We start from the raw sequence: 16537 nt of genomic DNA, 5'->3' as shown, positions 1-16537 counted from the left end.
GAATCGTTAAAGGGCATTACAATTATTGTGTCTGTGTTTCAAATTTCAACGGCTATCTAGGGAGCTGTTTCATAGGAGGCTGGCTGCTCGGAGGTTGCTTTGTCAAGTGTAGATCTATTATTTAGAGCCAAAGCTCCCTCGGTTTAGAGATCTATGGCCATGTGATCGGATCCCAGAATCCCTTTCACTTCACTGGGTGGATTTTTTTGGATCATCCATTGTTGAAAATCCTTCAATGATAAAAACTCTTGACTGAGCTCCTCGTTAGTACCAGCTCCCTTCACAATTCTTGGTCACTAAATTGACGTGTTTCTCTTATCAATGTTGTGGTCAATGTCCAGTCCTGGAGCCATTTTATCACTAAAAACTTGATAGATGTTTGACAATTACGGTAATGTGATAATGATTGTTTTTTAAAGTATTTTTTATTTATAAATAAATTATAATAATAATTTTTTATTTTTTAAAATTTATTTTTTACATCAGCACATCAAAACGATATAAAAAGATCAAAAAAATATTAATTTTAAGTAAAAAAAATAAAAAAATTCATTTCTTTTCAAAAACACTTTTGAAACGCAAAAATAAACAAGCTCGAGTGTTTTAAGAACACCCATTACTCAGAACCTTTGACTCTAAATTTTACCAAAAATATATAAGGTGTGGGATATTTATTGTAGCACTAAACATAGTTTAATATGGATTGCAACGGTGAGATTATATTTTTGCTCTTGGATGAAAAAAAAAAAGAAGAAGAAGAAACCCTGAGAATGGGGTGCTTTGGTCTTTTCCACCGGCACGTTGGCCATTAAAAGATTGTTGGGAGTATGTTAATTTTTTTGTGGAGTAAAAATATACTTTTACCTTCAAAATCAAAAAAAAAATTAGAGTTATTAACCAAGGGTTTTTTTAACTTTTCATAAGTTTTTAAACAGTAAAAATACTTCTTTACCCTATAATCAAAAAAATATTGGGTTGTTGGCCAAGGGATTCCCTTCTTCCTGTATAGTTAAAATACGATATTAACCATAGAAAAGTCAAAAAATAAGTTTGCATTCGAGGGCACTTTTGTACTTTCACATGTTTTTTTATATATATAATTACTAGAGTCATGAGGGGCGTTTTGATGTTTTCTCGTTGACTTTTTAAATTTTTATTCAAAAAAATTAATGTCTGTGCTCATTACACACCAGCGAGAGATTGGTGTCTACACCATTAGGACAGCACATAAGACGTCATTTGATGCCCAAACATGACATTTTGTCATATCTTTGGAAGTGTCATCATGTTATCTTCCTCATGGTGTGGCACATGACGGTGTATGGTAGTTGGATTATCGTTAGTGGTAGTTTCTTCTTCTTTTTTTCCTTCTTTTCTCTTTTTTGTCAGGTGAAGTGCATGATTGCCCTCTTTGTTTTTACTTTTTCAATTTCAATCCTCATTCTTTTGATTTTTTATTTTATACTTCTTCCTTTTATACAAGTTTTGTTTGTTTTCGATTTAGTCTTTCAATTAAAATTTCTCATATATTTTTTTTTCATTTCAATCCTTTTTTTTCTTGACTCTTTTGTTAAAGTTTTATTAGCTTTCAATTTCATCATTTAATCAAATTTTTTGTTTTTTCTTTTTTAATTTCAGTCCTTATTCTTTTGATTTCTTATTTTCTTCTTATTAATTTTATAAAAGTTTTGTTTGTTTCCAATTTAGTCCTTCAACTACAATTTCTCATATGTTTCATTTTTGTCCTTATTCTTTTGATTTTTAATTTATTTCATTGGCTCTTTTGTTAAAATTTTATTGGCTTTTAATCTCATCCTATAATCAAAGTTCTTTGTTTTTGTAATTTCAATCCTTATTTTTTTTATTTTTTTTAATTTTGTTTTTATTCATTTTATATAAGTTTTGTTTGTTTTCAATTTAGTCTTTCAATTATAATTTCTTATATGTTTCATTTTGGTCTTTATTCTTATGTTTTTTAATTTATTTCTATGGCTTTTTTGTTAAAGTTTTATTGGCTTTCAATTTTGATCATTTAATCAAAGTTTATGTTGTTTTGTTTTTTTCAATTTAACCCTCATTCTTTTGATTTGTTTTTCCCTTTTTAAAGCTATTTTTCAATTCAATTTAACCCTGCATTGAAAAATTTTGTTTGTCCTTTAATTAATATATTCACCCTCATTATTTTAATTAAAAAAATTTCTTAGATCATTTTATGTAATTGATTTTTTTTTTCTAGTTTTATCTTTTGAAATTCCATTTGATAGGGATTCAACTTCGTATTTTTTTCATTTGCAGCGCTTATGGTCTAATGACATGGGTCACAAGTTTGAAAAGTTAAAGTCGTTTAACATTTTTTTTTGCTCATTTTCTTTCATAATCTTATTGTTATGCATTAGTTTTTTTTTTAATTATTGGTTTTGTGATTATCTTTAGTTTCTTTTCCATGAGTTTATCCTAATCTCATGATTTAGATCAAGGGTTTTGCATGCTTTTTTTTATATAAGTTTTTTTAAAAAATTCTTTTGTTTATGTTTTATTTTTGAAAATATTATTCTAATCAATCTATAATTTTTTTTCTTTTATATAAATGAACTTTGTTTTTCAAAATAAAAAATATTTATTTTTAAATAATATCTTTTATATGTTCGACCTTGTTTAATTTTTTTTACAATATAGGTTTATTCAATCAGTTTCATTTGTGTATTTATTTTTATTATTTTTTATTAATTTAAAAAACAAATTCAATAAACACAATCGAGTAAATGCCTTATTTTGTGTGTTTGAATATCTTGATTTACATTCATCTTTTAATTTTTCTAATTTCTCTTTTGGTTATCGTTTATGACTTTTTTTTTGTTTATTTACATAAATGATTATCGATTTATTTAATTAGATTCTTGCAAAGGCTTTTTAATTTACACTTGAAATTTTTTTAGGTAAAAAAACACATCAAGATAGCTTGCATACCCGATATTTTTTTGAAAACAATATCTACAACTTGCAGTGAAGTACAAGTGAAGTAACTATTAAAAATTACATTTTGTATCAAGAAAAGGAAAATTATTACCTCATTTAGGCAGAGCTGATACAATATTAATAATAGGTCTTTGGGCCAAGGTAAAACGGGTATCTAGTAGATTAAATTGCCTTCTTCCCATCTTCAACCATGACACATGCCAATAAAAATAAAACAAGTAGAAAATTGTGAGCCTCAAGAAAAATGTAACTTTGTAAATTGATTGTATAACATGATATAAATATCAATATGCATATTCATTATAAATTAAAAATCAATAAAATAAGATTTTTTTTCTGCAAATTATATATCGACTATCTTTTTTTTGGTAAAATTGATTATCTTGTTTATAATTCTTAACTATGATGCTACAATATTTTTGCAAAATTAAAAAACTAATTGATGTTGTTTCAAAATCTAATATGCTCAGGAATGAGAGTTTTTTAGTGTTTGGATGGAGAGTGATTATACATTCATGTCAATATTCCTTTATCTAGAGTTTAAGAAGTTGATTATTGGTGATAGAAGACCTAACACCTGTAAAACAATTCCTTTTAGCGGGATTTAAAGACCATATAATGATAAAGTCAATGATTTTTAACAAGAGATTGCAATAAATAAAAGAATGAGCTTTAAATTCCAAGGATAAGAGTGTTTATTCTTAGTTGTGCATGATAAAGGCTTTGAAAATAACAGTATGAATACTTAGAGAGTAGGGAAAATATAAACCTTTTACCTGAGTGGTTCAAATGGTATATATAACCTTTGAACTTTGTCATGTTATTTGAATGGAGGGGTTGGAACATCATTTCCTCCTTATAGCATTAATGAAGGAAAAATTAAGCTTGAGTTGATTTGGCTAAAATTAAAATAATTAATTAAGTTAAAGGACTTAATTAAATTTTTATTGAGTTTAATTGACTTAATTAAGGACTTTATTGGAATAAAAATCAAGTTTGAAAGTCAATTTGGCTAAAATTAAAAGAATTAATATGTTCAAGGATTTAATTAAACATTTTTAGTGTTTAATTGACTTAATTAAGAATCTAATTGAATGAAAATTAAGTTTGGAAATCTAATTTTGGTCAATTTGCAATAATTAAAAGATCAAGGATCTAATTGAACTTTGAAAGTGCTTAATTAGCTTAATCATGGGTTTAATTTGAAGAAAAATCAAGTTTAAGGTCAATTTAGCTATATAGAAAAAAATTAATAAGTTTAGGAGCTTAATTAAACTTGAGATGGGCCTAATTAATGTAATCAAGGATTTAATTAAAGGAATTAAAAGTTTAAAATGCCAATTGAGGATGAAATTGAAGAGTTTCAAAATCAAGAACCATATTGTAGTAGGCACTAGAAGCCGATGTTTTAATTAGAGATAATTAGGAGTGAAATTGAGAAGATTCTCGAGAATTATGTTTAATTAAGATTGTTAATTACAAGGTTTCAAATGATTAGGGTCTAGAATGGAAATAAGAATATGTTGAAACCCTAATTAGATTTGGGATAGCCAAACAACGGTGTTTTCATTTAAATGAAATGACACAATGTAGTTTTTTTGAAATTGATAAAGAAGAAGTGAAATTAGAAATGTCGTCGTTTTCAATTGCATTATGGATTGTCATCCACCTCCCCCTATTCAGTTAAAGAGCAACAACAAAAATCCCACATCTCCAAACATCTAGTCGATCCATATCCTCTCATATTCAGACTTTTCTTCATTCTCGAGTCCACATCATACCAACTTTCTAAAATCGATGACCTAGTTTCTCCTCTCCTAAATCCTATGGTTTTAAGCCTTTTTTCTTTTTCTTAGCCCCAAAGCCTCTCTCATATCACAACAAAATCCTCCCGTATCTGTTCTTTGTACAGAAAAACCTAACTGCCATATATTGCCTAAAACCACCTCATAGCCACCTTGGTCTTTTGTCTGCTGAGTTATTGTCGTTAAAATAATGAATTAACTCGTAAAATTGTATGATTTTACTAGTCAACATGTATCTAAACTGCAAAATCAGGCTAAAAACTAGAATAGAAGTAAAATTGGAATTGACTCGTGAAAAATTGGTAAACTCAGTAAACTCGGTTCGATTTTACGAGTTTACTAAATTTGTGATATGAACTAAGTCAGGTCCAAATTTGACCTTAAAATGTTTGCTGACTAATTTTGCGAGATTGAACATATCTTTCAAAATGTATATTGGATAGAGTTGAAATTTTATAGGAAATAATAGACACATGAAAATATATTGTGGTAAATTTTCAGGTCAAATGGAGTTCGAGAACATAATATTTTAGAGGGTCAAAGTCAGTAGATGAATCTTGTCAAATCTGTTAAACTAGACATTCGTGAACTGTTTGAGATATATCTGGAGCTACCGGTGGAATTTTGTTGCGATTAAAGTTGAGTTGGAAAATGGACACTTCAAGCATAGTTTTGAAACCCGGACCGGCCCGACGGGTAGACCTGGGATCTGGCCGACCCAGGTTTGGGATCGGTCTGGGTCTAAGTAAAAACCCGCCGAGGAGTTGACTCGGCGAAACCCGGTCGACCCGGCGGGTCGATCTAGAACCCGGGCGACCCGGACAAACCCGGCTGAGACTCGGCCTCTTTGTTTTTTTATGCATACATAGCCGGGAAATGACATCGTTTGTTTTGACCTTTTAAAGTCAAAACGATGCAAATGAAGGATGCAAAATTGCAGACAGAGATAACAAGAAAAAGCAATTTCAATCGCATAGCTCCTGTGCCTGACAACCCGTAATACACCTCCACCCCAACTACGACATCCTCTTCGTAGTGATCCCTGCTCGTTCCTGTAGATTCCATTGAAGACAACATCCCCAGTTTTGATCAGTTTCTGCATCAAGACATGATTGGAAAAGCCCCTCTTCAAAGTTCTGTACGTGAATATCAATGTTGTCGTTGATGCATGATTGTTCTTGTTTTCTGTTCTGATGCCCATTTGTTCTCTCTCTCTCTCTCTCGTTAAGATTTTCTTTTCCTCTTTACCTTCTATTCTCAATTTAGAGAGAATGCCTATTTGCTGTTGATTAAAAAAGAATGTTTATTTGTGATTGGAAAGCTGGAAAGCGGATTGACGAGAGAGGGATAAGAGAGGGGAATTGTATTTATTGAAGTTTTTATTTGATTTTTTTGGGTTGACCCGAGTCGACCTATCTGACCCGTGACCCGATCATTAGATCGAGTCGACTACCTGGTCGGGTTTCAAAACTATGACCTCAAGCATTCCAATCATACATCGCAGGTCTAGTAATTCATCCAAACAAGAGAGAATGACATGTTTGAAATCAGGACTTAAATTTGCCAAGAATATGCGAAAATTAGAGATTCGGGTTCCATGGAGGAATTCTAACATGAAGAATTTGTTTTTATTATTCTATTTTATTTAATTATTTATTTTTGAATAATTATTTTTAATTTAGATTTTTTCTAGCGCAATAGACATTGTTTAGGGGTTTAATTAATTATTGAATTTATGTTAGTTAATTACTAGTTTAGGCTCATTAACTTGCAATCTAAAAAGGGTCTATTAGAATTTATTGTGATGAGAACAATCAAGTTGTCACCAGCTTCATGTGTATTTCTTACCATTGAATGATTTCCTGTATTGAAAAGTTTGTTCTCAGACTTTTTATTTCTTCATGTTATTAATTAATTGATTCATACTATTTATTTTTTTATTTTATTTAGATTACTCATTGATTATAATGTTATTGACTTTTTTAATTAAATTTTAATATAATTTAAATTTTTAATTGAAATTTTTAATATATAATTAATTAAAAAAAATTTCATATGATTTTATGATATAATTTAGGATCTAAGTTTACATTATATTTTAATGTAGTGTAAAAAAAAATATAGGCCTTTTATTACTCTCTCAAGCCTCCATATCTTCCACGCTAGAAAACCCACAAATCTTCATCTCATATATGGAAGACCTAACCCTCATGCCATTACGACAAAGTCCGGCTACTTGAAATATCATGGAACCAAACCCAGACTGCCTCCATCTTTTTTTACCTTATTCCTTCGGCTTCAAGCCCGTGATTTATTTGAAGCTTTCCAAGTCACCAACTTGAGAGTAGGAAGACGCCCAGTTCTCTTTGGAAGGCAAGAATGTAAAAAGGGGGGTTTATCAGGACCTGCGAAAGCAAAAGAAAGGAGCATCAAAGTAAAGTGTTAAGAAGCTTTTCGAATAAGAAGCCAGATTGGACCCATTGTAACAGGTATTGCCTCTGAATCTTTCCTTTCTTTGTGGTTAAGAGTGTGTTTGGTATTGTGGTAGCGGTTGTGGTTGTGGTTTGAAAAAAATTGTTTTATAAAAAATATTTTTAGTTGAGGTTAGTTTGGAAAAATATATGTTTGGTTAAAACTGTGGTTGAAATTGAGGTTGAACAAAAAGTAATTTAATGTGTTTGGTTAAAAAATGCTTTTCAAATTGAGGTTATAAAAAAATTAAAAAAGATATATATTAATTTTGATGGTTTTTAATTTAAATATTGTAAATTTAAGTACAACTATTACATTATTAAATAAATAATACTTTATGTCAAATATTTTTTATTGTTCCATTAACTTATCTATAATTTCATCACATATAAAATTCATCCAATAAGAATTCTAATTTTCATGGTTTTTTAACCATGCAACAAAATCAGGTAAAATATCATTAAAAATAAAATTAGAATTGTGATCAAATTCTGCAAATACTATGTCATCATATGATCTACTTCTAATTTATATAGTGTTATTGAATAATATTAAACAATATTTTTTCAAGTCACACACAATTAAAAAAATATTTTCAATGGGTCAGACGAGTCCAATGCACATTGGAGACGTTAACAAGACGAGTCCAATGCACATTGGAGACATTGTTAACGTGAACAGTGCCAAGTGAATTAATTCACTGGGCATTGTTCACTTCAATATTCTTTCTTCCATGTTTCAGATCTTTCTTTCACCACTGAAAGTTGGGAATATTAGAAGAAGCATCACTGAAGATCTCCTCAACAGTCCGGAGCAACAAATCACGGGTTGACTGGTAAGCATTATTTTTTTCACTGTCACTCTCACTGTCATCCGTGCTCAATTCTCCCTTAATTTTCTCGTCAGAACTATCCACCTCCATGCATGATAATCTCTTCGAATCAAAAGGAGTTTTCCTGCGTTGACGAGCCTTAGCCCTTTTCTTCATATCCATCCGTTTCTGTAAGTTGATATCTCTGCCAAATTCATCTAACTTCACTGGTAGATTTGCTTGATCTTTCAAGGCAACTAATGCAGCTGCTGCAGCACTTTTCTTGAAGTGAACAGGCAGAGTGAATTAATTCCCTCTGCACTGTTCACTTGAACAGTGCAGAACAGTGCAGAGTGAATCACTCTGCACAAACGCTAAGGAAAAAGCAGATAAATGTTGCTTTCAGCGAACCGGCGTTTGAAACGTTAATTCTGGTGGGTCCTACGCATAGTAAACAACGTTTCTCATTTTACCAAACGATATGTTTCCGTGGTTTGCTTCAAACGCAGAAGCAACCACAGAAACAAACACTCTCTAAATGTCTTCTTGTTTTTTTACACTGTACGTTAGTAAGGTCCTTTGTTTTTAAACATGGAGGGCATGTCCTCCTCCCTAGTCCTTGTAAAGACATGGAAACTCGATAAAAGCATTAATTGTGCATTCCTTTGGTATAACTTGAAATCTTGATGTCTGTTTTGCTAGACAATGGATATAGACTGGGTGTTGCTTTAGGGCATAGGATTTATAGGACTCCCAGAAGCCTCTTTTCATTATACTTAGGTTATGGATCAAGGTTATTTAAGTGTTGACGACAACCATAGTAAAACTGCAGGCCCCCACGTTTCCTTTTGTGTGAAATGAAGTTAATATGCAGTCTTTGTAAAGCGTGTGTGTTGTTAGGCTTGGCATGGTCACGGGTTTGTCTCCTTTTTTTAGCATGAAGGTGGTATGGCTTTGTGAAATGGTTTCTTCCTGTCCATTTTTTACCAAAACATCCTTTTGTTTCTGAAGGATTTTAATTACACAACTCATTTTGATCTCCTAAATATAAATCATGGTTTGGTGTTTTGTTTATGGTTTAGGCTTTCCAAACCCTTCATAAAAAAGGGCAGGCTGTTTTGTTTCTCTAGCCCGTTGGCTTTTCTTCCACCAAGACCTGTTTTAACTTTTATAAAAGCCCATACAATTTTCTTTGGACAAGACCCACACTTTGGACTAAGCTGGGAAGCCCAGTTCACATAACTGGACTAACGCTTTAAGACTTAAGACCTGACAAAGCTGAAATTTGCCAAATAAAAATTTTATTTTTAGGTCATTAATTTTAAGGATGTGTTTGATAAATACTTTTTAATTTTTTTTCCGATGTTTTTCCAAACATGTTCTAGTTTAATTTTAATTAATTTTCAGATTTTTAAAGGATTCATTTGCAATTAATTTTGGTTTTTTATACCATTTTGTCTTTTTATATTTAATATTTGAGTTTGTAAATTTATATGTAAAATACTTTTCCAATAGTAAATAAAATAGTTAAAAAAATAAAAAAAACATTACATATTTATTTAAAAAAAGGAGAAAAAAATATATTTATGTCCTAAATTTCATATAAGCAAGTTTCTCCAAAAAATAAATAAATCATATTTGCATTTTTGACAAAAAAAATACAATACAAAAAAATATGAAAGAGAAAAAAAACCAAAAAAATATATTGCCTGATTTAGTATTTTTTAGAAAATATAAAAAAACAAAAAATATTTTTTATATTTTGTATGTATTATAGACTTGGTAACAAGTTTATTAAGCTTATGTGGACTTGATCTAAATTTCAAAAACATTAAAAAAAATAATTTTATCTATTTTTAATATCAATGATTATAAACTTATATTTAGTATGTACTTCTAGTGTTAAAAAAACAATAAAATTTTATTTGATTTTATAGTCATTAGGCTTGACTTATAAAGTCATAGTTTATATTGAGATGAATTTATTTTAACCAAAAGATAAATCGATGGATAGTAAAACACAACAAAGTCTTAGTAAGGTATATTAAAGGTTATACTATCTTTTGTTATACGCAACTAATCACTTTACCTAGACTTTGAAAACAAGTTAAAGTTCTTAGCAATCAAAATATTAGCTGTTAACTTCAAACCTTTATAAATTATAAAAAGAACTTGAATTTTTTGTTTTTTCCACACATCACCAAATCTGATCTAGAAGGATGATCATTATAATGCCTATATGTATGATAATAAAAAATTCACATAAACCATCTAGGTGGTGGTCCAATGGTAAGAGTTTGAGACCAAGAGGTTTGCTCCCTCTATGGTCTCAGGTTCGAGCCCTGTGGTTGCTCATATGATGGCCACTAGAGGCTTACATGGTCGTTAACTTCAGGACCCGTGGGATTAGTTGAGGTGCGCGTAAGCTAACCCGGACACCCATGTTAAACTAAAAAAAAAAAATTTCACATAATCATTTTTTACTATGCAATTTCTAATTTCAACTCACCAAAACATTAATTAATTTAAAATTTTATCCATGAAAACTTCATAAAAATCAACCACAATAATCACATAATATCTCTCTCACTAAACACTAATGATTGAATCAAGCTTAATAAATCATATTCATGTCAAATGTTCTAATCCAATAATCAACCAACACTAAAAATTTCATAACAACATTCAAATCATTTGTTAATTTAAATAACCCAACCTAAATCCAAATATAATTCATGAATCAAAGTTTAAATGTTTAAACACAAACACCATTCAAAGAATAAGGTCACACCACTTCAAGAATAAGCTCACAATCCATCGTAAAATCAAGTAATCAACATGTAATTCAAAAATCTAAGTTATACGATTCAACTTAAAGTAAAAAAACATAAATTCAAAGAATAAGCTCACAAATATTAGTGTTCAAGAACATAAGAACTCAACCTTTAATGGTGGATGAAATGAGCACAAAAGTTGCTGGTGGCTAACAGCTTCAGAGGAGGTTCACGATACTGCTGGAAGTTAGTGATGATAGCGGCGATACGTCTGTTGCACACTTGAGAGGACTGTCGAAGCTGTTGGTGTGTATTCCCACGTGTCGACGAGGATTAGAGGCGCGTGGCAGCCTATACAGGTGCACCGGTGTTCTTCTCTCCACTGGCATTGACGATGTAGCTCACCATCACTAGAGATGAGAGATTCAACGGTTGGAAGTTTCAGATTTCTTCTTTCTTTTTATAGTCTTGCTTTCCTTCCTCTTGTTTTAGCTTGTATATATGACTTTCATGATGTTTTGGATTTTGTATCTTGGAAATGGGCAACTTAGTATGGAGAAAATATGGTAGTCTATTTTGTTTGTGTTTTAAAAAGGAGAGAGATAGATTTTTTTGGTCTTGTATACAGAGAGAGGGTTTTTGTGCTTATTTCTTTATCCCTTTGTGTGGTGTGTGCTGAAGAATGTGTGTGTGGAATGGTGGGGATGGTTTTAACCTGTTTTTTTTTAAAGAAAGCCAACTTTTTTTTTCTAGGAGAATGTTTTGTGAATTTTTTTTAACTAATTTTGTAAAGGACTTGGGGTTGTTATTGTTAGAGAGAGTAACTACATATTTATACTAATTTAAAATTTTTATTTCGCATCAAATCTCTATAAACTCTTTCATACTTATTTATTATTTTCCTGAATTCTAACTTTCTTGTCACTTATAACCTTTTCTAAAAGTGAGTTTGTCTTTGTGATAATTTTTATGATTGTGATTTAAAAATATTATTTTGAAAAAATTATTTTTATCAATGGTTAGTTTAGATAAAATGTTCATTTGGCTAAAATTATGGTTTGAATTTTTTTATCAAAAGCATGTCATGATATGTTTGGTTAAAATTTTGGTTGGAATTGATGTTGTATATAAAATGACTAAAAAGGACACAAATTTATTTTTTTATGTTTTAAATAGCAAAAATAACAAATAATAGAAACAATAATCGGTATAAAAAGAAATTGTTTATTTTTTTTAAATAAAAAAATATTATTATCCCATCAAACTTACTGCAATGTCATCACGAACAAAATTCATACGCGAAGCTCTCTAGTGTCCATATGTTTGTGATTGTGGAATCATATCGGTTAAAATATCCTCAAGAACAAAATCGGGATGACGATCAAACTCATTAAATGCAATATCTTGGATCGACTTTCTTCTAATGTAATTATGTAGTGTCATTAATGCGACAACAATTTGAACTTGTGTTTTGTAAGGAAAAACATGCATGTTCTATAAAATTATTCACCTCTTTTTTTTTTCAAACTCCAAAAGTACATTCTATTACACATCGTATTGATGAATGAACATGATTGAATATTTCTTCTTGATTTTGTGATTAGCCTCGTCGATAAAATTCTAGAAGATGATATCTCTTACCTCTATATGATCCTAAATATTCATACTCATTTGGATATCCCAAATCAACAAGATAATACTTCTCTGCAATAACATAATGTTTGTTTTAAACTTAATTCCCATTAAAGACCGAAAAGAAAATTTTTTAATTTTAATAGCATTTACATTGTTTATTTCTCAATACCTTTGGTGGCTTCGAAAATTTTGTATTTGGATTGTCAATTGCCTCAAGAAATATTCTTATATCGTGTGTATTACCTTCCCACTCAACCCAAACAAATGTAAATTTCATGTTAAAGCTACATGCCACCATTATATTTTAAGTGAGTACATCTTTTCAACCAATAAATAGTATTTGATTTTCTTGTAATACACAAGCACGTACATGTGTTCAATCAATCGCTTTAATACAATTCTACATAAAAAATAGTTTAACAATCAATTGAAACGTAGTCAATTTTTTTTGTAACTTTTTTAATTATTAAATAATTTAAAAAACATTAATGTCACCTTGAAATGTAGCATATATCTTGGATTCATTGCGATTTCTCTTGTTGTTGTCGAGAATTTTGGATTTATTGATTTGATTAATTCAACAGCAAGCAAGCACCGACCTAAGAACTCATTGAAATATCTACTACAATTTCATCTGAATGTTGAAATCTCTCATGAACTTTCTTATTTGAAGCACTTAGTGCTAAAATATAGAGAAACTTGCCAACCTTCTTAATAACACTCATCCTCCTAAATGGTTTTAATCCATATTATGTTTTTAAATCAACACATAGACTTTGTAATTTGTTTACATGCATCCTAAACATGTTAACACAACATATCCAAGGCCTATTTAAAATTTCATTCAACAATCGCATTCATGTGCTGTGCATAATAGTTGTTTACACCGATCAAACTCTCTAAACCAAAACAAATCTCCTTCCTCATCATCATTGTATTCATTTTCATCATCATCGTTATCATCATCATCATCATCATCATCATCTGTATTGCTATTATCACTAGCACCGCTATTGCATCCAAAACCATTACCATTAATTCTACCACTAGAATCATGTGAAACATACTGAACAAAATTATTTATAACATTTTCATAATCCCTATCAAATAGATCATTAAACCAATTCGCATTCATATTTACAAAAAAAAGATATTTTTCACGAGTAAGATTGACACAATTAGACGAAGATGGAGGGATCTGTTTGGAATCTAAAAATTTGATGTGGGCTTAAACTTGTACCCAAACAGAAAATCATAGAAGTATTTACAAATTACCATAGTTCTATGAGTAATAATTAATGAATACAAGACTAAGTGCAAAACAAACATATGAATGTGTGAGCTTTAATTAGGTAAATGAGTTTAATTCAACATATCTTATGATATTTTGTTAAGATTGGTTGCATACATGATGTTAAGAGTAAAGTTTCATAAAATCTAGTCAAGTTGTCAGACTAATTAGGATGAAAATGAGGATGAATAAACATAATTTATATAAGGTCATGGTTGTACATAAACAGATATATATATATAAATTGATAAAAGACAAATCACCTTTTAAAATACATGCAATTCAAAATACTACAAATGAAATGCCTTCTATATTGAATGTAATTGTATTTCACGATAGCTATTGAAAGTGATGGATGTGTTTTTATTGTAAGTGTGCATTATTTAGTCAACAAATAAAATTTCACGTGAGTTGGCAATGTTAAGTAACAAACTCAATTCGTAACAAATACTCAAAACAACTTTTCTCACCTACAATTTCAACTTACATCAGGAACCATTCTCACCTACAATTCCAACTTACAACAGTCACTAATAAAATACAATACATTCTATCATCCTTAAAGTTATAATAATTTTTTTTTTAAAATAAAGGCTAATCCTTTACATTCAATTTCCTTACTCAGCAGCAACTAATTAATTTATAGACTAATAGACAACAACATTTTAGCAGTAACAGTGACATCTAGATCAATATACAGCAACAAAATTTATCTCTCATAACTATAAAACACAAAGCACCAAAGTATGTTCATGATAATTATGACATTAATATTATGTTAATGAATCATTTAACATCTAATGAACAAATCATTGTATATCATGAAATGAAATTGTAATAACCTATCTAACAACATTAGACTTGAAATATCAAATTCAAAGAATACCTAAAAACACACGAATCATTTTCAATATCAAATTTTTAGAAATGTTTTAAAGATAATTTTATTACAACAATACTCAATATGCAATTTAGATTTAAAGTAGATTAATTAGATTGACCCTTACATCATGGTTTAAGGTTTGAGCTCCTCTCGAACATTAATTTCAGCTATTGAAAATTTTCTTTTCTTATATTTAATTGCTTCCCACATTTTCCTCATGCTTCTAACCATGAAAAACTCATTAGTAAAACAATAAAGCTCACTCCTGAAACCATGTCCTCAATGGAGTGAAACATTTTCATGACCTCTTATATGTTACATCATTTTTTATCCCAAGTACTAGATGTGCATTCACTCCTAGTAGGGACACTATCAACTAATTGATCTAAACATGAAAAAAATTGCTCTTCCATTCTTGAACCTTTTTTTTAACACTCTTTTTTTTACATTGTTGAGGCCTTTTTCTCTTACCACTACTACTACTAGGATTGCTACTATTATTGACAAAGTTAACATCAACAACTATATTATTGATATCCTCTATAAAATTTGATAAAGTATCCTCCTCTGAATCACCACCATCTTCCTTTAAATTTAAATCCTCATTAATAGCATTCCTTATCCCTTCATCTACACCATCATCATTAGAATTCAAACCTTTTGATGGAGCCCAAGCATACAGACCGGTAGCCACAATGTTCATAAATATAATATCATATTTACAATACAATGCGGGCTCGATACCGGAATGCCTAAATTTTCAAGCTCTTCGTATTTCCTACAAGGAAAAATAAAGATACAAATGAATCATAACAATTATAAGAATAAACAATGAAGTATTTCATAGTAATTGTACACATGGTCAAACAAAAACAAACATTGATTTTAAATTTTCACCATTCGTTAGTGGCTGAAATTGTTCCAAGTTTAAACTCCAACTTACTCCTTTTTCGGAAATCAACTTCTTCCATATTCTTCAATATTTTTCTATTCTATCCCACTTATTCTTTAATTGTGCTTTCATTAGTGTATGGTTGGTCTGCTTTTTAAAGCAATTGATAACATATTTCCATCCAGCTTTGTCGAAATATGTGTTCGGTCGCATACCTTTCTTAACTGCTTTTACAAATGTCACAAAATGTGTTCAACATCTCTCTAGTCCAACATGCCTTATCGTGTAATTGAGAATTTTTCATGTTCTAGATTAAAATGTTTTTTCAAACATATAATTAATAAGTTAATGTCCTAGATGCAATATAATAAAAAGGTGATGACAACACATGAATTTGTGTGAATGCAACAACAGTCTTGGTTTTTGAAAGCAACAATTTCTAATGGCTACTTGACAAGAAAAGATGTTTGATGCAGTTGATGATACAAATTTAACAGTAATACCAAATAAGCTGATCTTATAGCACTCAATGCAAGTGAAATTCACACATGGATTGAACCAAGTTTCTGAAAACAACAACTAAAAGAAACTCATGCAAGTTTAGAAAGGTGAGTTACAGAAAAAGAAAACCAAATCGTGAAGGAAAAAATTAAGTGCAGTACTTCATGGGGATGTTAAATTTATCCCACATAAATTAACACACCCACATACTAGCCATAATACTAGAAACAAAATAAATAAGTTAGAAGAAATCCTCCAGGTTCAGAAATAGTTTTTGGGAAATCTATCTGCAAATAGGCCCAGTTTGTCAGTTTCAATTTGAAAATTAATTGTTGATAGTTCCTTTCCCAACATAGGCAATGTTATGTAATAGTCAAGAAAATAGATTTCAGCGCCACTACAGATGGCAATTAATGTGAAACCAAAAACAATATTTATGACCAATCCATAGATTTTTTTGTGCTTTCCAGAAATAAAAGATGTTAGATTTATGATTT

General features: G+C 29.9%; 1 long non-coding RNA gene across 2 annotated transcripts; it reads left to right on the top strand.

Moving 5' to 3' along the window:
• Positions 1 to 6896: 6896 nt before the first annotated feature.
• On the top strand, positions 6897 to 8738 carry LOC133699217 (uncharacterized). 2 transcript variants are annotated; one of them, XR_009843249.1, is made up of 3 exons: positions 6897 to 7270; positions 7996 to 8088; positions 8160 to 8738. It is a non-coding gene; the product is annotated as an uncharacterized LOC133699217 (long non-coding RNA). The 2 variants fall into 2 exon arrangements; XR_009843248.1 differs by lacking the exon at positions 6897 to 7270 and having other exon boundaries at positions 7898 to 8088.
• The last annotated feature ends 7799 nt before the right edge of the window (positions 8739 to 16537 follow it).

This window comes from Populus nigra, chromosome 7, assembly GCF_951802175.1.
Source record: "Populus nigra chromosome 7, ddPopNigr1.1, whole genome shotgun sequence".
In the NCBI taxonomy this organism is placed as follows: domain Eukaryota; kingdom Viridiplantae; phylum Streptophyta; class Magnoliopsida; order Malpighiales; family Salicaceae; genus Populus; species Populus nigra.
This window is presented reverse-complemented; position numbering and strand designations above follow the sequence as displayed.